A 23,564-nucleotide genomic window follows, 5' to 3' on the forward strand; every position below is an offset into this window, starting at 1 on the left:
AACTTTACAACAAGTCTAACATATTAATGATCCCTTCTTAAAAATTCATACAGTTAAACTTTTTTTTAAGAAAAAAAGGTATGTAAATGCATTTTTCATGTTGTCCACAAGATGTCAGCTCAATGGATTAAAGCTTTGAATAAGGCCCCCTTCCGACGTCTGGTAATTCCGGCACTGGAAAAAGCAGTGCAGGTGAGATCCGTGGTCCACGTCCATGTGCCATCCGTGTGTACGTATGTGACATCTGTGGGACATCCATGTATCCCTGTCCTGTCCGTGTCCCTGTGTGCTGTCAGTGTGACACATATGTAATGAAATGCAGCATAGAAATGAAAGAGTTTTATTTATTAAAGATGTACAAATGCAGAGATAGATAGTGATGAGGAACATAATAGATGATAGGTAGATAGATAGATAGATAGATAGATAGATAGATAGATAGATAGATAGATAGATGGATGGATGTCAGTGTGATTTCTAACCAGTGATTAGTGAGCTAATTTTTCTGTACTTGTATTTAATGCTTCAATAAATTTAAAAAATGATGTGGGATCCCCCTTCATTTTCCTACCCACCTGAGAGAAAGCTGACAGCTGGGGGCTGGTGTTAATATTGTAGGAGGGGCCAAAGCCATGAAGCTTCCCAGGCTATTAATAGTTCACAGCTGTATACTTAGCCGCTACTTGTTATTATAGGGAGAACCAACCCCCAAAAATGACATGGAGTTCCCCCTTTATTTACTAACCAAACAAGGCTAAACAGACAGCTGTGAACTGATATTAACAGCCTAGGAAGGGGACATGGATATTGGCCCCTCCAAGACTAAGAAAATAAGCCCTCAGCTGCCCCAGAAATAGTGCATCCATTAGATGCACCAAATCTGGTGCTTAGCTTCTGCTCTTCCCACTTGCCCTGGTGCTGTGGCAAGTGGGGTAATAGTTGCAGGGATGATGTCAGTTATTTTATGTCCACTGACATCAAGCCCAGAGGTTAGTAATGGAGAGGTGTCTATCTGACACCCCCATTACTAACACCATAGTCAAATTTAATAAAGACACGGACAGAGTAAAGTGCTTTAATTGAAATAAAGACACAGAATAAAGTCCTTTAATTGAAATAAACACTCCCCGACTCTCTTTTAACCCGGCTGTGTGTGACCGGTGGTGACATCATTAAAGTTACCACCAGTTACAGGCAGCATTCTACCGCTCAGCTCAGTGTGTTCTGGCTGACATGGTGAGTGGTCACTGATGTCACCGCTAACAAAACCATCCAGATCATCATGGGACCTGGGTATTAATAGGTCCCTCCTATTATAACCAGTAAAGGCTAAGCAAACAGCTGTGAGCTGATATATCCTGGGAACATTTATGGCTATTTGCCCCTTCCCAGAATATTAATATCAGCCCCCAGCTGTCAGGTGTCCCTCAGCTGGTTAGGAAAATGAAGGTGGACCCCACACCATTTTTTATTAGTTTATTTAATACATGATATACACACACAGCGGGTGCTGACTCAAACTCCCATCAGCGTCGCTTGGTCTCGCTAATTACAGAGAGGCCAGGTGACAATGATTAGTTTAGTTCAGCACCCAGCACCTGGGAACAGCGATAATTGTACTGCTTAGGCCTGTTTCACACTTCCGTTTTTTCAAATCCGTCAAAATCCGTTGTTTTCCGTAAAAAAACGGATCCGCCATTTTTTGCAGGATCCGTTTTTTTTGTCCCATAGACTTCCATTATGGTTACCTCGGATCCGTCAAAAAAACGGAAACGGATCCGTTTGGCGGACACAAAAACGGAAGTGTGAAACAGTCCTTATTCTCAGGCACTGATACGTGTCACACTGATGACACATAGATTTCATCGATGTGTCATTAGCGTTCATGTGTGCAGCATGCTTTTCATCCTGAACACATGGTCCATGTGAAAAAGTAGACATGTGCGCACCACCATTGAATATAATGGGTGTGTGTCTATATTTGCTGTGCTTAAAAAACGGACTGCACACTGACATAAAAAATGGACATGTGAAGGGCGCCTAAGGCATATTGCTTTTCAGCTCGTTGTAAAGTCAAGTTTTAGCTGAGTAATATCATTGACTGTTACCCTGATTGTTCTGTTGAGAAGTCACCATCTTCTGTCAATATTGTGCAGTTCTTGAAGCAGCGTTAAAATGCAGAGACCTAGAGATTAAAAATATGTAGAAATTTAATTATAGCTAGTCCTTTTTTTAATTTCATACACACATTAATTAACCTAGGCAGCAGTAGGGCCCAAGAGGTAAACTTTTTTTTCCATATATTGTTTCTTGCCCGTGGGTTCTGTCTTTGTCTGCTCCTAAGATAGACCCTTCTTAGTAGGGACAAATGGGGAGACAGGTTCCCAATACGGCACCCTTCATTTCATTGCTTAAAATTTTGTATTTTCTTCTCTGCCTTCTTGTTCCTACTGATTTTATGGCATAAGACTGAGAGGCTGTGAATAGATTATATTATTCCATTTCATTTCAAAATGACTAACTTTTGGATGGAGCATGACACTCAGGACCTCCTGATGTTCTGCTCAGTCTGATATCCTACCCCTTGCATGTCACCATTTGGCCCTCCTGCAGTACCACCTGCTCTGAGAGAACTTACAGTGGTGATGATCAAGGAGAAGAAATATCAAAGTAGACAGCACAAAATGAAGGCCTGATGGTGACCTGCACACTTTTGTTCTTCTTGCCTGCACAGTTTCCCATGCTTCCCTGCACTAACAGGCCCTTGTAATAGACACTTTGGTCACTATTAGATGCGTATAGTTACAAGAATGGCAGTTGCACCCAACACATGGTAGCTAGGGGGCCCAAAAAGGTACTTTTGGGCCTTATAAGAAGTCCAATATTATTAAAGACCTGGGTTAACTGGGGCCCTGTTAGAGATTTTGCACTGGGGCCCATGAGTTCCAAATTATGCTACTGTTCACTGAGCTTGAGAAGAAAGAACTCGATAGGCTATACTAGCCGCTATAGGATAAGTACTTATAGGTGGTCACTTGCCCATGGGAGGTTCATGTATTCTGATCATGGCTTTTGTCTTTGGTCTGCCTGTTATTGCAGCCGAACCCAATTCATTGACATATTTGTAGGGAAAAATCAGAACTTTTCCTCCAATCCTGAACAACCATCTTATGAATGTTATATTCTATACAGGTGGTAAACAGTATTGCATAATACTCCTATCATGAAAAGAATATTTCCCCAATCATTAGGAAAGTATCTCCATGGCTTTGCCGAGCTGCCACTATATATGAACTCTAGGTTGTTGATTCATGTCACCATTTTACGCTCACTCCATTAAACACCAAGAAATGTGTGCACCATCTCCCCGCTAATCCTATTAGCGGCCCTAGGGAAAGCAATGCTAACACACATGCCTACTGCTTACCCTTGCAGGTTGAGGTCATGTTATCTCAATCTGTTACAATTGCTTGAGACTCATAACTTGTGCAGCATTTTGGAGAAAAGGTAGCAAGATATTTAATTCTGCGTTTGTATGTACAGTAATTATAGATATGTGACGTTTGTCCTAAATATACAGAACTTGTCTAATTAATTTGACCAAAGACAACATACGATGCCAAGTTTTCCTTAACCTGTTCGGAAAACTGCTAGCATCGTAATGTCCTCTTCATCTTAATTAAAGCCTGAGGCACATAACAAACAAAACACCTCATTAACAGAATAAATGGAGAACTCACAGATTCCAAACTCTACATTAAGGCTCTTCGCAAAATGGCTTTAACATCTGACCTCTCAAAAATCGCTGCCTTATTGTGTTCTTCACATCAAATTCTGTTATTACATGGAAGAAAGAGAATGGAATTCCCGATCTAAAAGATGATGGTCAATTGCAGATTACTGTATATTCCTTCAATATTTTACTTTATGAACCAAGAATTTCATTCGAAGTAAAAGTAAAGGTCTACCTTTAACAATCATGAGATGTATTGGAGAAAATGGCAAACTTCTTTAGGTATTTTTGATACCTGTTGTTCTGTGTTAACTTTTTATTTCATTTTTGCAATGTATTACTATCTGAAAACCTCCAGAGGGTTAACTGATACTGACGGATCGTAAAGGGGGTTTCTGGATTTAAAATGTCATTATTCATAAGCTAACACAGGGTTGAAACAATGAATTCTGATGGTATTCAACTTTCCAAGTTCTAGTGGAGGTTCTTAATTCTCCCATGGTCTCCATTTACAGGCTGCTGCAATGATGACATGTCGTCAGGTCACTGGAGTGTGGAGTGGTGAGAATCATCTCAGTTTATTATGGATATTTAAAATTAGGAAAAATTATGACTTGTTACATTTATTATGTTAAAGGTGTTGACCCAGCTTTTACGTTGATGACCTATTCTTTGGATAGGTCATCAATATCTGATAGGTGTAGGCAGGTACTGACTGGGACTGAAATTCGGCCCTGGCATTTGAAATCACACAGGCCCATGTTGTCCCCGTGCCCATGAACCAGATGGGATGTTTTACTTATGTTACCCCTGATGGAGGAAAGCAAGATTTACTACAAGACCAAAATTTCTAATGACACCCATGGCCTGCTGGGGTAAGTATTGGAGTCAGCAACTTTGTGTTTCATCGCAACTCTTTAACAGTATGAGTGTCTTGAGAACACCAATTCTGTTAACAATGTAGCAGACAAGAAGGTCCAAGACCAGACAGGCCCTTCTGGCATTTGCCTGAATTGCCAGTCCGGCCCTGGGTTCGGGTAAAACAGCCGGCACACCCACCCACCGATCAGCTGTTCCCAGTGCTGGTGAGCCTGGGAGTAATCAGTTGCAGAGCTTCACAGCACAGCTCTGTCAATAGTATATTGTCCATGGCTGGAACTGCACATCTGCTCCCTATTGACTTGAGTAGGGAAGGTTGTACAGTACCTGGCCACTACAATATTGACAGAACTGTGCTGTTTAAGCTCCGCAACTGTGAAATTGAGGCTGCTGTTGGCGTGAGAAAGGATTGTGCAGCATACTATTGGTTCTATAAAAACTGCCTCCCAAGCTGATCCTTGATAATTAGAGAGCACCTAACTTTTGAGGCCAGCCTTATAATTTCAGAAAGACTGTTTCAAGGTGTGGGGTCACCTAAAGGATGAACCTGACTAATTTTTACAGGTATATAAGTGAACCACATAGAATTTTTTGGATGCAGCTGTTCACTTTTTAGTCTCTTCAAAAAAACATGAATGTACCTTCATTCTAAAAAATGCTCTATTTTTAGAAAGGGCAGATGGGCACATCATATCAGACTTCTGCCAACTCTTCTGGATGGTCATTTGGGGATTGGGAGATCATCTGATCACCCTTTTGCCTGTTCTATCCTTTGTCAACCCAGTATTTCCTCTGCAGTAGCCATTGTAGGTGAAATATAGTATTTCATGTCATCTGACTGGCTAGTAATGTAATTTCCCATAAGAGCATTGTATGGCTGTAGAAGGGAGGACCAGGCTGCCAGGGCTGCTGAAGCGTTGGGTCCGGAACTGCTGGGGCCGAACCTCCTGTTCCTGGGGTAAACAAGATTGCAGCCAGACCGAGCCAGTAACCAGGGTGAAGGGGATGTGTCCAGTCAGTCTGAGGTAAAATGGGTTGCGCAGCAACTGAAGTGCTCTTCCTGCCAGAACACCGATGAGGGGCAGACCGCAGCCGCTGTGAGGGGAGTGACAGGCCGTGGCGTGCAGATGAAGGGCTGCATTGTGAGGGATTCACCTATACTGATGGGTGCACACGGGAGCGTGCTACCGACGAAGCATCGCAGTGCGGGCATCCAGGTGTCGGCTGACATCGAGAGGGGCACACCCCGAGCAGAGAATTGCAGAGCAGCCTTTCAGGTGACATCAGCTGCTCAAATAGGCAAGCGCCGAGAGGAATCCTGTGGAGAGCTCTATTCTTTTGCTCTGCAGATATATGGACTAGGGGCTCAGCGGGCAAAAACGGAGACTGCCCGCCGGCACCAGAAATAGGACTGTGTGCTGGGCAAGGATGCCTGCAGACACCACACTGACCGCCGCCAGCATCCTGCTACCAACGAAACCCTCAACGAGTGACAGGCTACGGAGCCACGATAAGTGCAACTGTTAACCAGAGACAGTTTAGTTAAACAACCGTTTATTCAGTTTAATTCTGTACCCTTTTACCCTGCTATCTCCATGTGAGGAGTTCCCTACTGTTGATTAATTAAATATAGTTAACCCCTGCTCTGCAGCATTTTTGTTACTGCATCCCATCACCTGCATATTACATGGTTTATAAGCCTCCTCACACTGGCATGCCAGGCAAATCACTCCCTACAATGACAAACATTACCCCCTAGATCCCATGTAAATCAAAAAATGTTGTAGTCTACCTAAATCTGAGCTACTTGGACAGATGGGCTGTTAGTTCTGGTTCATAGAAGGAATCCCAAAACAGGGATCGATCCTTAGAGGTCACAAGGTAAGAGGGCACATGAACACGGATTGTTTTCATGAGATGTCTCCTTCTAATGTTGCTATGAAACTTGTTTTAATAGAAATATTAATGCATAATACTTGATTATATAAAATATACTGAATGCATCTAGGAACATTCTTGTAAGCCATCGTAATAATTCGGCAAGGATATGCTGTCAAAGAATTTAAGCTTTTAAGCGTCTGGTGCTCCCAATGAAGGTATCTTGTTCGTCCTTTCTAATTCATTAGTGAATAAATCTACGATAAGCAAAGTAAATTAGATTCAGTGACATTTTGCTAATTAAGTCATCGTCCTTTGCCTGGCTTGGCTGCATTTTTAATTACTAGCTAATCTCATCAATATGGTGTCCGACTGGCAGACTGCAGACCTGTGTGTTAGGACCATAGTGATTCACAAATACAGGTTCTCGACTCGGCTTGACCCGTCTCTGTGTGTCCAAGGAAAATAATTTAAGCATGGAGAAATTCTTGGCTGTCAAGTTACCGTAAGCTCTACCTGAAATGATAAAATGTCATAGAAACTATAAAATATCCAATTATATAGTGTACAGGAAAACAATGGTAATTGTACTTATCACAGAATAACAGCATAATACCAATTGTTACATAATGGACAAATATACATTAAAACGCTGGCAAAGTGTTTAGCCAGATTTAAAGCAGATGTCCAGACTCCTCCTTTATTGGGCTTATTGGCCTCTAGATACTACATGTATTTCCTGTTAATGTTTTGCCTCACTCACGGTTCGGTTGACTGTAGCTACTGAAAGTTCTGTCCTTATCGACAGTTATGGAAATACTTTCCAGAGAACTTGTGATGAGCTTGTAAAGGCAAAAGCCAATCTGAATAGGTAGAGCTAAAGTGGAAAGTATGGGGGAAGAGCAGAGTCTGGGGGGCGATCATCAACACCGGCATTTCTCTTGCAGGTCTTAATGAGGGGGCATTTTGGATCAGAAGCACCTGACTCATTATAGGCTTACTCCTAATCTTATATGTCACAAATCTTATACTAAGATTTGTGACATAGTGAGTGTCGACACTCGTCATAAATTTGAATAGTAAGGGTCACTACACCCCTTACCTCCCCGGTTTTTCCTGAGCTTCACCCACTTTTTTTTGCACAATCTCGCATTTGCACAAAAAATGTCACTTTTCAAAACTTTTTTGCAAGAAAAAAGCTTTGTTGAATCTCCCTTTTTTGTTTTTATAAGCCTAAAGCAGTGACCGGTGAAGTAAGCTGTCATACATATAAGTTAAAAGCTGCAAGCTTGCAGTTCCATTCATTCCTCCACGCAATGTACGGAAATGCGCCACTTCCAGTTAATGAGCTGTTTTTTTAGGTGTTATGTCCCACTCCCTACCAATCTGATATTGATCCCCTATCATAAAGATACAGTATTGAGCAAAAGATTTAGGCAGGTGTGGGAAAGGCTGCCAAGTAAGAATTCTTAAAAAAAACACAAAGCGAACAAAAGAGAAATGTAAATCAAACCAATATTTAGTGTGACCTCCCTTTGCCTTCAAAACAGCATGAAAGCATTAATTCTAGATGCACTCACAGATAGTAAAGAATTTGGGAGGGAAATTGTTCTTCACATGTTAGAGAACTAACCCAGATCTTCTGTGGATGTAGTCCAATAAATAGCTAACATAAGTAAGAGAAATCTTCAGCGGAAGGCCGGGATCACACTTGCAAGAAACACAGACAAGTCTCGCATGTTAATACCCGACACTGCCGCCGGCACTCGGAAGCGGAGCCTGCGGCTGCATGTATTGCTATGTGGACGCACACTCCAATCCGAGTGCCGGGTATTAGCATGCGAGAGTCGGCCGTGTTTCTCGCATGTGTGATCCCAGCCTAAAGAAGAGACTGTCCTGGAAGTGATGATAGGACCCCACAGAGCCTTGATCTCAAAATCATCAAGGCTGTCTAAGGTTACATGAAGAGACAAAAAGATTCGCACAATCCTATCTTCATAGAAGATCTGTGATTAGTTTTCTCAGATGTTTGGAACATCCTCCCTGCGAGTTACTTCAAAAACTGTGTATAAGTGTACCTAGAAGAATGTATTGATGCTGTTTGAAAGCAATTGGTGGTCACACCAAATACTAATTTGAAATATATGTAATACCACGGCCGCCCCGGGGGGGTAGCCTTCTTGGTCGCTCCAGTACTCACTGTGCTGGAGGCTGTTCCATCCCTGGTATGCTGCTCTCTACTGAGGTTCAAGTGACTGCAGACAGAGGCTGGAAACAACTTAAACAGTTCAACTTTATTCTCTTCAGGGCACAGCACATCCACATCAGCTTCAGGACTTTACACAGTACCAGTAATACATCTTCATCTACAGCAGCACACTACTTCTTCTATTCTGTTACAAAAGTTTGGACCACACAAACAAGCGCGCATGCCACACTGAACGCGCTGAACATGGCACTACAACCCTTCCTCCTGCGACCGACTTCAGCCCACGAAGGTACCTGTCTACTCCGTTAAAGTTCACCCCTTTACGGCACTGTTGCTCCTGCACTTGTATTAGGCTTGTGACTCACTAGACTCTTAACACAGCTCCCGCACTCCAGATGTCACTTCCACAGGGGGCTCATCCACTGACCTCCCTGGCTTGACCAATTCCAGACATGGGCTGGTTTCAACAGACTGGCTTTGCTGTCACGTCAGCTCTTTGTTTCTAGCTGACTTGACTTCTGAGACTCTTCCGTTAGCCTCTCTAGCCATTTAGCTCCAAGTCTCTAGGTAAAGGGCCTCCAGTGACACTACTCACTGGCTGCTTCTGTAGGCACTCTCTTCACACTTCTGCTCAGGATGGCTACCCCCGGCGGCACTAAATCAAGCCAGAAATCTATCTCTCCTTTTGCTCCAGGCTCGCCACTCCTCTCATGTCCCTCTAGTTAACCCTTCTAAAGGCTCCCATCTCATTGTACCCAGTGCCCCCATCTAGTGTCCCTTTACTAATACTACACTTATCTCTACCTACTGTATCCATCTAACTACTGTGATGTAATGTGGCTGCAAACACACATACACATGACATACATACAGCACACAGACATGTCAGGAATACAGATAATATACAATAACATCAATATTTACAGGGCTAGGCCCTGACCTCCTTACATATAAAGTATTTATTTTTTGTTCATTCATTTTGCACTTTATTAATTGATAAAAAATAAGTCATTAACACTTCTATTTATGTATGGAATTCTTACTTTGCAGAACTTTTTACACAACTGACTAAAATTTTTGCACAGTACTCTAGGTAACAATCGTAAAAAATATGGATACCATCCTGAACAATTTTTTTTTTAACTTGACCCCGGGCAATTGTAATTTTTTTCATTTTTGTTTTTTCCCCTTCTTCCAAGAGCCATAACTTTTTTTCATTTTTTCATCAATATTGTCGTACAAGCGCTTAATTTTTGCTGGAAGAGTTGTATTTTTAAATGACATCATTAATTTTATCATGTGATGCACTAGAAAAGGGAAAAAAAAATCTAAGTGCGGTGAAATTGAAAAAAAAAAAAAAAAAAAAACTATTTCACATTTCTTTTTGGAGATCGGGTTTATTTATCATGTTCATTATACGGTAAGACTGACCTGGCAGTATGATTCTCCAGATACCAAACATGTATAGTTTATTTATTTTTTATTTATGTGGTGGAAAAAAATTAAGAAATTCTTAAATTTTTTTTCTTTGTTCTGTATTGAAGCTGTGAACGTCTGATTGCTTGTGTGATACATAGCAAGACACCAGCTAAACACACAGGAGGATCATCATGGCAAGCACAAAGGTCTTCAGCAGAACTCCAGCTGTCATGGCAACCAATCGGCAGCCCACGATCATATAAGAGGGTGAACAAGGAGTCATGTCCCCCACAAGAAGACATTGTGGCAGTGTATGCTAAAAAGTTATGATGTGTTGTGTTTCGGGTTATTAATAAAAAATATTTATCCCTATGGACATGGTTGTGTCAGATTCCTGCAGGGGTAACTGCAAGGTCGGCCCCTGGAGGGAAGTAGGGTCCTAGGGGGAACCACTGGGAGAGTGTTTAGGGATATAGGAAGTAACTAGTCAGTGTTGGGGAGGAAATGAAAGGGAGAGGACAGGGAGATGAGTGGTGAAACTACAAGGCTCAGCATGAAGAGGGACTTGATATAGTGGGGGCAGGACATCACAGGCAAGTGGGGACCTCTGCAAGAGAAAGGCTTACAAGTCCGGGCATCTTACTGTCTAGCAAGGAGGGGACGTTGGTGTGGCAGTGTATCTTTTGAGAATTCCTGGTACAAAGGAGAACTTCACTGAGCAAGTTATCTTGAGTAAACAGCATTAACTTCTTATGGGTAAACATAAGATAAGAATTCAGAAGCACACAGCCGTGCTGCTGGTGTAATACAGTCAAAAGCAAAAGTAAAACTAAACAACAACAAGAGAGCTTCCCTTATTATTATTATTTATTATTATTATTTATTTATATAGCACCATTGATTCCATGGTGCTGTACATGAGAAGGGGTTACATACAAATTACAGATATCACTTACAGTAAACAAACTAACAATGACAGACTGATACAGAGGGGAGAGAGGACCCTGCCCTTTCGGGCTTACATGCTACAGGATGGTGTGGAAGGAGACAGTAGATTGGTGGGTTGCAGCAATTCCGGTGTTGGTTGAGGTGATATCACCGCTAGCGGTGAGAGAGAAGGAGTTAGGCTTTCTTGAATAGGTGGGTTTTCAGGTTCCGTCTGAAGGATCCAAATGTGGTTGATAGTCGGACTTGTTGGGGTAAAGAATTCCAGAGAATAGGGGCTATTCGGGAGAAGTCTTGGAGGCGGTTGGGTGAGGAGCGAATAAGTGTGGAGGAGAGGAGGAGGTCTTGGGAGGACCGGAGATTACGTGAGGGAAGGTATCAGGAGATTAGTTCAGAGACATATGGGGAGATAGGTTATAGATGGCCTTGTAGGTCAGTATTAGTAATTTGAACTGGATACGCTGAGGGAATGGGAGCCAGTGAAGAGATTTGCAGAGGGGAGAAGTGGAGGAGTAGCGAGGAGAGAGATGAATTAGTCGGGCGGCAGAGTTAAGGATGAACTGGAGAGGTGCGAGGGTGTTAGCAGGGAGACCACAGAAAAGGAAGTTGCAGTAGTCGTGGTGGGAGATGATGAAGGTATGCACAAGCATTTTAGTAGATTGAGGGTTGACGAAAGGACAGATTCTGGAAATATTTTTGAGCTGGAGGTGACAAGAGGTAGAAAAAGCTTGGATGTGCGGTTTGAAGGACAGGGCAGAGTCAAAGGTTACTCAGAGGCAGCGGACTTTACACACACAATACAGCAAACATTTAACGTCACACTATCGCCATCAGCTGTCAGGCTATTGTAAAGTCCTTTACATAAACAATAAGTCCATTTCTGTTGCATATGCCAACACCCTTTCTCAACAGTAAAGACTTATTCAGTCAAACCCAACTTTTTTATTAGTCTCTGGTGTTTATCAGCATTCAACGCCTTTGTGAAGATGTCTGCTGTCATTTCTTCAGTAGGATAATCCTTCAAGAAATTATACTTCAAATTTCCCAAGTCTTTGATTTCGAAATGTCGCTTCAGGATTTTTAAAATGTTTTCTTTATCCCTTTCTTGTTCAGAACAAATCAAAATGTCATCTACATATATAAGTACATAAATCCATCTGTTCATCAGCCTTTTTGTGTACAAGCATGGATCAGCTTTGCTTCTTTGAAAATGTTCATTTGTAAGCACTCCCGTGATTTTGTCATTCCATGCTTTAGCTGTTTGCTTTAAACCATATATGGTTTTCTGTAGTTTGCAAACTTTGTTTGGGTTTCTTTCATCTTTGAATCCTGGAGGTTGTTCCATGTAAATGTCTTCTGTTAAATCTCCATTCAAAAATGCTGTCTTTACATCCAGATGTATCAGTTCCATCTATTTCATTGCTGCAACTGTAAGTAAAGTTCTTATTGTAGTATGTTTGACAACTGGAGCAAATGTCTCATCATAGTCTTCTCCATATTTTTGAGAATACCCTTTAGCTACGAGTCTTGCTCGGTATCTTTCAGGTGTGCCATCTGTTTGGTATTTTACTTTAAAAATCCATTTACATCCTATGGCTTTTCCTCCTTCTGGTAAATCTGTCAGTGTCCATGTATTTGAGTCATGTATGGATTTCATTTCTGTTTCTGTTGCTTCTATTCATTTATTAGCTTCTTCTTTAGGGAGTTTAGATATGTCTTCCCAAGAGGTAGGTTCATAAATTTTACTTGTGCTTGTCTTGTATGAGAGACGTTTTGGTGGTTTACCTTTGTTTTCTCTCATTGAACGTCTTGGCTCTGTCTGTATGTAGTTGTATTTCTTCATTTTCAGTATTCTCTTCTTTAACAATTTCAACTACTTTCTCATCAAATACTTCAGCTATGTCACTGCTGTTTTTCTCATTTTTTGTGGCAATTGAAATCATAGTGTCTTCATTTAGATCCTCAATGAATGTCACATTGTTACTCACCGTGACTCTGTCTGTTTTGCGATCTAGGATTCTGTATCCCTTACAATTTTCACTGTATCCAACAAATATTCCCTCCATGGATCTGTTTTGAAGTTTGGAACGTTTTTCTGTTGGAATGAATGTAAAAACTTTACATTCAAAAACTTTTAAATGATTGACACTTGTTTCATACCTTGCCACAGTTCATATGGAGTTTTCTTCAGTCTTCTGGAAAAAAGTCTGTTCTGTAGATATGTAGCTGTCATTGCTACCTCACCCCAAGTTTGGAATCTGTCAGCATAAATCTCATCATTTCTGTCAGAGTTCTGTTTTTCCTTTCTGCTACTCCATTTTGTTCAGGTGTGTATGGAACAGTTTTCTGATGTTCTATACCATTCTGTCTTAAGTAGTTTTCTATTTTGTGACCTGTAAATTCACCTCCATTATCACTTCTGATGACAATTGGCTTCCTTTGAAATGTGTTACTCGACCTTGTTACATAGTCAACAAGTTTATCAAAAACTTCACTTTTGTTCTTAATTAAGTATGTGACTGTGTATCTTGAGTAGTCATCTATGAAAGACACCATGTATCTATTTCCTCCTGATGTAGTCACTTGCATGGGTCCACACACGTCAGTATGCACCAAATCAAGTGGTCTTTTGCTTTTCATCTCACTTTCTTTTGGAATAGATATTCTTGTGACTTTAGATTTTATACAACATTCACATCTTACGGTAATTGAGCAATCTGATATCTTTAGATCTTTTGTCAATTCTTTTCTTTGTAGTTCCCTTATACTGTCAGGGTGTCTGTGTCCTAGATGTCTTGGCCACACGTGAATACAGTTCTTGTGATCATGTGTACATACCTTCATCTGTTCCTTTGGTGTGTCAATATGATATAATTGTTCATCTGCCTTGACATTGGTTATCACCTTGTTTCCTGCTAGAATTGCACACTCATTGTCTTTGAATTTTACAGTGAGTCCTTTGGCTGTTAAACGCTTCACAGATAATAATCTGCCTTCCAATTTTGGAACATACAACACGTTCTGTACAAGTATTTTTGAATCTTGTCCGAACTTGTTTGAACAGTTTAGCATACCTTGTCCTGTACTTTCTGTGGTTATTTTGCTCCCATCTGCAAGATAAATGGCTTCTTTCTTATCTAAATCAAGATCAGTGAAGAAATTCTTGTCACTTGACATATGACTCGTTGCTCCTGAATCAATAAACCAACCAAGTGATGATTTCTTGTCTGTGTAAGAGAATGGTCAGCCATAATATACTGAGCGGCCATGTTGTCTCTAGCAGCCATTTTGTTGAAAGTTAGAGAAGATTCAACTTTTACAAAAGAGCTAATAAAATGTACTAAATGGAGGATGGAAAATGAGATCACGTCTCTTACCAACTTCAGCAGATGTGCATAGAGGAAGATTGGATCAATCAATAGGGCCACAGGTCACCAAATATATGGTCAATATGCTTATACGTGGTAGTGTGGTAGCGAAAAGTAAAGTAATTAGAATGTCAAATGCATGAATTTATGGATCAAGTCTGAAAGCAGTGATAAGATTTTAGGACAGTAGCCATAGATACCAATGACTTATGTGTTTTAGTGTTGCTTGGAGAAACGTTAATTAATATCTTCGTATTATGGCATTATATTCTCTTTTCTAAACCACGCTTCTGTAGATTACCATGAAAACGCCTTAGAATTATAATGTTAACGCCCTCTGCGGCAAAATGCAGCTTTCTTTGTTCTGATAATGTATAAGAAGCCCCTGTTACTGTCGATCGGGGCTATTCCATTGCCATCATGCCGTCGTGCCACACCATGATCTAGCACTAGGCCTTATCACCACCAGACTTCCTAGCGAATCTCTACCCGTCTGCATCTCTGTTTTTGCCAGCATATTCCGACTCCTCTGTTTTTCTGTATCTGTTTTGCCGTGTATCTCCGAATAAACTTCAACCTCAGCTTCGAGAAGAATTGTCTGCAATTTTGTCCGGCTCTTCCAACTCTCCCGATAAGAACATTTTCTTACAGTCTGTTACTTTAAATGTGCCATTGCAATTATTCTCACATGAATCGGAAATTGTGTTTTTCACTTTCTGTGTATGCTCTTTATGTTGTAATTTTTGTTGTTCTGCTTTCCATATGGTACAGTCTTTCTTTAAATGATCTTTTTTCTTACATCTGAAACATTCTCTTGTCTCTTTATTATAGGGTTTTTTAAATTCTGTAGTTTTAAGAGCATTTCTACTGTCCTTTTCAGTAGAAGAATAATTTGTCTGTTCTTTTCTTCTCTGATTTTCATCTATTAGTCTGGTTTTCACAAAATCTAATGTGATGTCTTTTTCTGGTCTTGTCTCTAGGGCATTTATCAAAGCTGTATACGAATCTGGTAAACTGTACAATAATATTGCTGCTACATGACTTTCTTTAATGTCTTCACCAATAGACCTTAGCTGTGATATTACTTCCATCATTGAGAATATGTGCTTCTGCATATCGTCATTTGCACTCAATTCCATACTGTAAAGCTTTCTTAATAGAAATAACTTTTGATTTAAACTGGGTCTTTCATGTAATTTTCTTAATGCGTCCCACATTCCTTTCGCTGTTTCTTCATTCCTTATGTGTATTAATTGAGCATCATACACTAATAAGCTAATGGTGGCTCTAGCTTCTCTATTCTTTCTATCCCATGTCTGATTATCTTCATCAGGTCTATCTGTAGTAATTACTTCCCATAAATTATCTTTAGATAACAACATCTCTACTTTGAATTTCCATAACTGATCATTTTCACAGTTCAGCTTAGCTACTGTGAGTTTCAGCTCAGTGCTGCACATAATTTTTATATAATCTTACTTGTTTTATGAAGATATTCTTCTTTCTTCTTGCGAAGTCCTGTATATCCTGTGTATGGTGATTCTCTGTAATGATCTCCAGTGTGCGGTCCTCCAGTTACTGGTACATAAATTCCTTTGTCCCTCTGTATCTGGATTTTTTTCTTTTCAGCCTCCATTCACTGGGTTTTATCTCTTTTTGTTAACAGAGATTATCTGCTTCTCCGGTGTCTGAGGTTATCTCCTGGGTGTCTCTGTTCTGGGTGTCTGGGCCCATAACCTGTAGCAGAGTGTATCTTTTGAGAATCCACCTGTACACAGGAGAACTTCACTGAGCAAGTTATCTTGAGTAAACAGCATTTACTTCTTATGGGTAAACATGAGATAAGAATTCAGAAGCACACAGCCGTGCTGCTGGTGTAATACAGTCAAAAGCGAAAGTATAACTAAACAACAAGAGAGCGTCCCTCCCCACAGTACAGCAAATATTTAACTTCACACTATCGCCAGCTGCTGTCAAGCTAGTGTAAATTCCTCCTTTACATAAACAATAAGTCCATTTCTGTTCCATATGCCAACACTTGGGACAAGGTAACACCCAGCTGTGGGTACTGAAACAGGGAGCAACTACTCTACGAGCTGTCCCTGGAACTGATATGAGCAAGGACACAGGGCATCAGGGTCATAGCAACACAACAGGACCCATATGACCTTACCCCTAGGAAGATGCAGGCAATTCCAACCTCTCCTTGTTCCTTTGCTGTACCTGGTGCTGGGAACCAAATGCTAACTATAACTCTGGGAAAGGAGCCAGTGTATTGTGTGAAGGGCACTGAAGAAAGCATAACCTGTTATTGCCTGTTCACCAGTTTGACCATGCATAAAAAGGACAAGGTTTGCAAGAACTGGTCTGACCTCATGATTGAATGAGTTAAAGTGTAACAGAATGGACAATGGAGGTAGCAGATGCAGGAGTAATGTCACACATGGACACCCACTGCACTCAATTTCCTATAACTGGCCCAGGCGTGAAAAGGGCATCCCACTCACAGGAATCCTGCCGAGGGCCAGAGTACAATCATGTCACGTGTTAAATGCTGCCTTCAGAGATTTACTGTGTGATTTAACAGGTTAACAGCAAATGATGCAAGGAAAGTTGCAAGGTAAGATCCAGGCTCCACATTCGAGCCGCATCAAAGGCAGGGACACGACATACAATGAAGGAAATAATTATTTGATTCCTTGCTGATTTTGTAAGTTTGCCCACTGACAAAGATATGAACAGTCTACAATTTTAAGGGTAGGTTGAAAGATAACATTGAAAGATAGAAAATCACATTGTATAAATTATATAAATTTATTTGCATTTTGCAGTGAGAAATAAGTATTTGATCCCTCTGACAAACAAGATTTAATACTTGTGTTACGGATCTGCAACTCAGGACTAGGACAGAAGGGGGAGAAGCTGACCCTGCACTAGGACTAGGCTGAAGCCCTGCAAAGGAGTGGGCGACCTATTCCTTGTGAAAAGACCCACAGACGTTTCCTAGGCTAAACTAGGCTAAACTCAAACGAAGACCTAAAGGTAGGGGGAAGGGTATCCCTGAAACGAACTAGGGACTGGTAACAAAAAACAGGTAACCTCCTAGTAGGAAAATAGAGGAAGATGCAGAAACTAAAGGAAAACCAAAAAACAAAGTAGACGGAATTATAGATCCCAGAACTGCAGGAAATCAAACACAGAACGCCGTCAAAGCAACTAGCCAGAACTCTAGCTGAATAACACTGTTATCCATCAAGGACTGGGAGGCAGGTGCTGGGTAATAAAGGGTGATACAATCACGTGACCTCAGACAAACCCAGCACCAGGGGAAAAAGACCAGCAGCCAGAAAACCACAACACGATGGCGGATGGTCAAAAACAAAATAGATTCTAACAACTTGATGGCAAAATCCTTCTTGGCAAGCACAGCAGTCAGACATTTTTTGTAGTTGATGATGAGGTTTGCGCACATGTCAGGAGGAATATTGGTCCACTCCTCTTTGCAGATCATTTCTAAATCATTAAGATTTTGAGGCTGTCACTTGGCAACTCAGAGCTTCAGCTCCCTCCATAAGTTTTCTATGGGATTAAGGTCTGGAGACTGGCTAGGTCACTCCATAACCTTAATATACTTCTTTATGAGCCACTCATTTGTTGCCTTGGCTATATGTTTTGGGTTATTGTCTTGCTGGAAGACCCAGCCACGACCCACTTTTAATGTTCTGGTGGAGGGAAGGAGGTTGTCACTCAGGATTTTAAGGTACATGGCTTCATCCATTCTCACATTGATGTGGTGAAGTAGCCCTGTGCCCTTAACAGAGAAATACACCCAAAACATAATATTTCCACCTCCATGCTTGACAGTGGGGGCGGTGTTCTTTGGGTCATTGGCAGCATTTCTCTTCCTCCAAACACGGCGAGTTGAGCTAATGCCAAATACCTCAATTTTTGTCTCATCTGACCACAGCACCTTCTCCCAATCTCACAGAATCATCCAGGTGTTCATTGGCAAACTTCAGACGGGCCTGCACATGTGCCTTCTTGAAAAGGGGGACCTTGCGGGTAGTGCAGGATTTTAAACCTTAACGGCGTAATATGTTACCAATGGTTTTCTTGGTGAAAGTGGTTCCAGATGCCTTGAGAGCATTAACAAGTTCCCCCTGTGTAGTTTTAGGCTGATCTCTCACCTTCCTCATGATCAAGCATACCCCACGAAGTGAGATTTTGCATGGTGCCCCATATCGATGTCGATTGACAGTCATTTTATATCTCTTCCATTTTCTTACTATTGCACCAAAAGTTGTCTTCTTCTCACGCAGCATCTTATTTATGGTTTTGTAGCCCATTCCAGCTTTGTGCAGGTCTATGATCTTGACCCTGACATTCTTATAAAGCTCTTTGGTCTAGCCCATGTTGTAAGGCTAGAGTCTGACTGATTAATTGAGTCTGTGGTCAGGAGTCCTTTATAAAGGTGACTATGTAAGACAGCTGTCTTTAATGCAGGTAACAAGTTGATTAGGAGCATCTAACTCTTAATGGTTGGTAGGGGATCAAACACTTATTTCTCGCTGCAAATAAATTTATATAATTTATGCAATGTGATTTTCTGAATTCTATGTTTGATATTCTATCTCTCAATGTTAAAATTAACCTACCCTTAAAATTAGGGCTCATACCCATATGTGAGAAAAAAACAGTTCCGTTTACATTTATAAGTAGCTTTGTCGCCTTAAAAGGAGGGGGGCCCAGACATATTTCTTGCACAGGGGCCCCAAGCTGTCAGTGTCCGCCCCTGCTTTACAGGTAACATTTATATACAGTTTTTAAGTAGATTTTGCATCTCGGCATGAATTTTTCACTATTATATTTTACGACTGCAGCCGCCAATGTGCCCTTCAGAACGGAAACAGTTGTAGATAAGTAGAATACTGTGCAGCTATTGATTTCCAATTTTAAGATATTTTTAATCTTGCCCTTTATAAGACAGAACAGTGCAATATACCTGCAAAGATTTCACTAAATGTTCTTTTCAAGCTGGTTCCCAAAGTCCAGTTTTCTATGGCAACCTCTCTCATAAATAAATCCCGACGGGGGTAATACTTAGAGGCGCTACTAGTATATGAGAGAAATGTTCCGAGCCACCTCCACTGTACAAAACAAGATTTCATTATACACCTGTTCATTTCTGAAATGTATAGTGCCAACAGAACGTTACACTGGGGCCGGAAACAAGATATTACAAACATGTAAATAACAGATGAAGCTCATAAATTCAATGTATCGCGTGAATTACACAGTATTATGTTACATGGGAGATCTATTTTGTTTATTTACAGTGTATATAAGGCATTTCTTCCTGCAAATGATCACATAATTGATGCACTTGAGGAAAGTAAAAAAAATTGCATGCTTCATATTAGATGTCCATAAACTATGCAAGAAGCTGACTGCAGCCAACGAGCGGCTGGTGATCGGCTGCAGCCTTTAAATCTGCTCTGATTGATGAGCAGCAGCCAAATAGAGGATGCTCATGTCACCACCAGGAACAGTGCTGCTGCGGGTAGTGAGTATACATTCGCTAACAGTGATGAGTAGTGAAGAGAGAGTATACTCGTTACTCTGTCACCGCAGCTGCATGATTTGCGGCTGCTAGCCAACCTGAATAGTTGTGGGGAGTGCCTGTTTGTTAGGAAATCCCCCATGTATTCAGGCTGTCTAGCAGCCGCAAATCACGCAGCGACTGCGACAGAAACTAAATCTCTGAGCACGCAAAAATACTCGGAGATCACCCAAGGATGCTCGGGAAATCTCGAGTAACGAGTATACTCGCTCATCACTAGTGACGAGTGAACGTGTTCGGATAACGTCATATCCGATCATGCTCAGGTGTTATCCGAACATCTGGGCGTGCTCATATATTATGTTCGAGTTCCCGCAGCTGCATGTCCACAGCCTCAACGCATGCAGGGATTGTCTGTCTGCTAGGGAATTCCCACATGTGTTGAGGCTGTCTAACTGTCGCGAGACATGCAGCCACGGAGACTCGGACATAATAGACCAGCACGTCCAGATACTCGAATAAACCCCAGAATGCTCAGATACGACATTATCCAAGCAAGTTTGCTGATCACTATTAATTATGTTTTGTATAGGTCCCTACATTGATTAAACTGGGGTTGCCTTGTATTGGAAAACCCCTTTAAAGGGAATGTGCCATCCCAAAAAAAATTTTTCAGCAATTGAAAAAATGTAAAGAATTAATGTTTACATTTTCTTAAACAATATTATCATTTGTTTTTAATTTTGTAAAATATGAAAAATAATTTAAAAAAGTTTGGCATTTCCACTTGTTAACACTAGGGGGAGCAGATACTGAAATTTGGCACAAAAACCTAGTGTACAACTAGCTCACATTACTGTCCTGCAGTAATTATGGGCGTACAGTGTCCATGATGTTTGATTTTGATATATGATCATGCCCTAAAATGGACACTGTATGGGCAGAATCTGCTGACATGGGTGTGGTGTCACTCCTCTCCTCCCCTACTGGGTGCTTGCTAAGGGAAAAGAGAGGATGACATTTAGGAACACAGTGAGCAGCCATTTTGATGGGGCCTGCAAAGTTATACTGACTGTCTTTTCATGTAAAGTCTGGATCAGAACAGGTCACCAATCAGCAGAAATGTTCCCTGGATTTCTGTGGAGCAGACAAGAAGACGGTCCATCCATGTGTATATAACACAGTGCTCTATGTACAATCCCTGGCACCGAACAGGGCGCCCCCCACAGACCAGCACACTGCTCTCCTGAAATACTCTGTGCTGCTGTCACCCTGCTCCTTCCCCCATACATCTCCCTCTGTGACCCCCCCACAGACCAGCACACTGCTCTCCTGAAATACTCTGTGCTGCTGTCACCCTGCACCTTCATCCATATATCAGGCCCCTGTCGCCTCGCTTTCACACATCGCCAGGACAGGATCTGAGGAGAGGAATGGGGTCTTCGGTCACCAAGGATGGCAGGCAGCAAGGATTCTGGGAGCAGGGTGACAGCAGCACAGAGTATTTCAGGAGAGCAGTGTGCTGGTCTATGGGGGGCACAGAGAGAGATATATGGTGGAGGGAGCAGGGTGACAGCAGCACAGAGTATTTCAGTAGAGCAGTGTGCTGGTCTATGGGGGGCACAGAGGGAGATATATGGTAGAGGGAGCAGAGTGACAGCAGCACACGGTATTTCAGGAAAGCAGTGTGCTGGTCTATGGGGGGCACAGAGGGAGATGTATGGGGGAGGAGCAGGGTGACAGCAGCACAGAGTATTTCAGGAGAGCAGTGCGCTGGTCTATTGGGGGCACAGAGGGAGATATATGGGGGAGGAGCAGGGAGACAGCAGCACAGAAATCCAGGAAACATTTCTGCTGATTGATGGCCTGTTCTGATCCAGACTTTGCATGCAAAGACCCCATTCCCCTCCTCAGATTCTGTCCTGGCGATGTGTGAAAGCGAGGCGACAGGCGCAGTCCGGGGTGACGCTGGGAAGCAGGCTGGGGGGGAATGGAGCCATACAGTAACGATAAAAATGAGACCCCTCTCTTCAGCTGCTTCACCAGCCCTCCCCTGACTGCACCTATTACCCCTGACCCGTGTGCAGGTGCTCAGCCAGAACCACCCTAGAATGGGTCCCCTTTTAGCAGATCACAAATAATACCGGCATATACTTCACACACAATGCCGCCATATAGATCATACACAATACCACCATGTAGATCACACATAAAACCAGCAGGGTGACAGCAGCACAGAGTATTTCAGGAGAGCAGTATCACACGGCAGAGAATTAGATACACGGCTCAGCAGACAGTATCACACAGGATAGGAATAGATACACGGCTCAGCAGACAGTATCACACAGGAGAGGATTAGATACACGGCTCAGCAGACTGTATCACACAGGAGAGGATTAGATACACGGCTCAGCAGACTATCACACAGGAGAGGATTAGATACATGGCTCAGCAGACTATCACACAGGAGAGGATTAGATACACGGCTCAGCAGACAGTATCACACAGGAGAGGATTAGATACACGGCTCAGCAGACAGTATCACACAGGAGAGGATTAGATACACAGCTCAGCAGGCGGTATCACACAGGAGAGGATTAGATACACGGCTTAGCAGACTATCACACAGGAGAGGATTAGATGCACAGCTCAGCAGTCAGTATCACACAGGAGAGGATTAGATACACGGCTCAGCAGACTATCACACAGGAGAGGATTAGATGCACGGCTCAGCAGTCAGTATCACACAGGAGAGGATTAGATACACGGCTCAGCAGTCAGTATCACACAGGAGAGGATTAGATACACGGCTCAGCAGACAGTATCACACAGGAGAGGATTAGATACATGGCTCAGCAGACAGTATCACACAGGAGAGGATTAGATACACGGTTCAGCAGTCAGTATCACACAGGATAGGATTAGATACACGGCTCAGCAGGCAGTATCACAGGAGAGGATTAGATACACTGCTCAGCAGTCAGTATCACCGGAGAGGATTAGATACACGGCTCAGCAGGCAGTATCACAGGTGCCAGTATTACGGATATGCCCACACTGGTGAAACATCCAGCCCCCCCAATTATACACTAGACTATGGGCTGTATATGTCACTGTCCTCTTCAGACAGCCATAAAAGCTGTCATAAAAGCAAAGGTGTCAGATTACCGGAGATCACTGGGGCTGTGAGTGGGGAGGCGGAGACAGAGCAGGATGACAGGGGAGCTGGAGCAGGAAGCACGGTGCAGAAAGTGGAGCTCAGCAGATAGCACTGGGCTACAGTAAAATGGCGCCCAGCCACACCTACAGCAGTGAATGGTGCAGCCCACAGGGGCGTGCCCAGTTCACTGCTAATGAGGCTGCATGGTGGGGTCAGGAGCCGACCACAGTCTCCTATGTCCAGGGACAGCCATATTTGCAGACTGTATGAGTCCTCCACAGATCTGCAAATCAAGATGGCAGTGCCCAGTGGCTACATTAAAACATTATTACAAACAAACCATAAATCCTAGTTAGTACAACATTTGCTTTAACAACATGTTTTGTTACTTACTCTTTTTTTGCAAATTACAG

This window comes from Dendrobates tinctorius, unplaced genomic scaffold (genome assembly GCF_039654945.1).
Source record: "Dendrobates tinctorius isolate UK_male_01 unplaced genomic scaffold, ASM3965494v1 ptg000129l, whole genome shotgun sequence".
In the NCBI taxonomy this organism is placed as follows: Eukaryota; Metazoa; Chordata; class Amphibia; order Anura; family Dendrobatidae; genus Dendrobates; species Dendrobates tinctorius.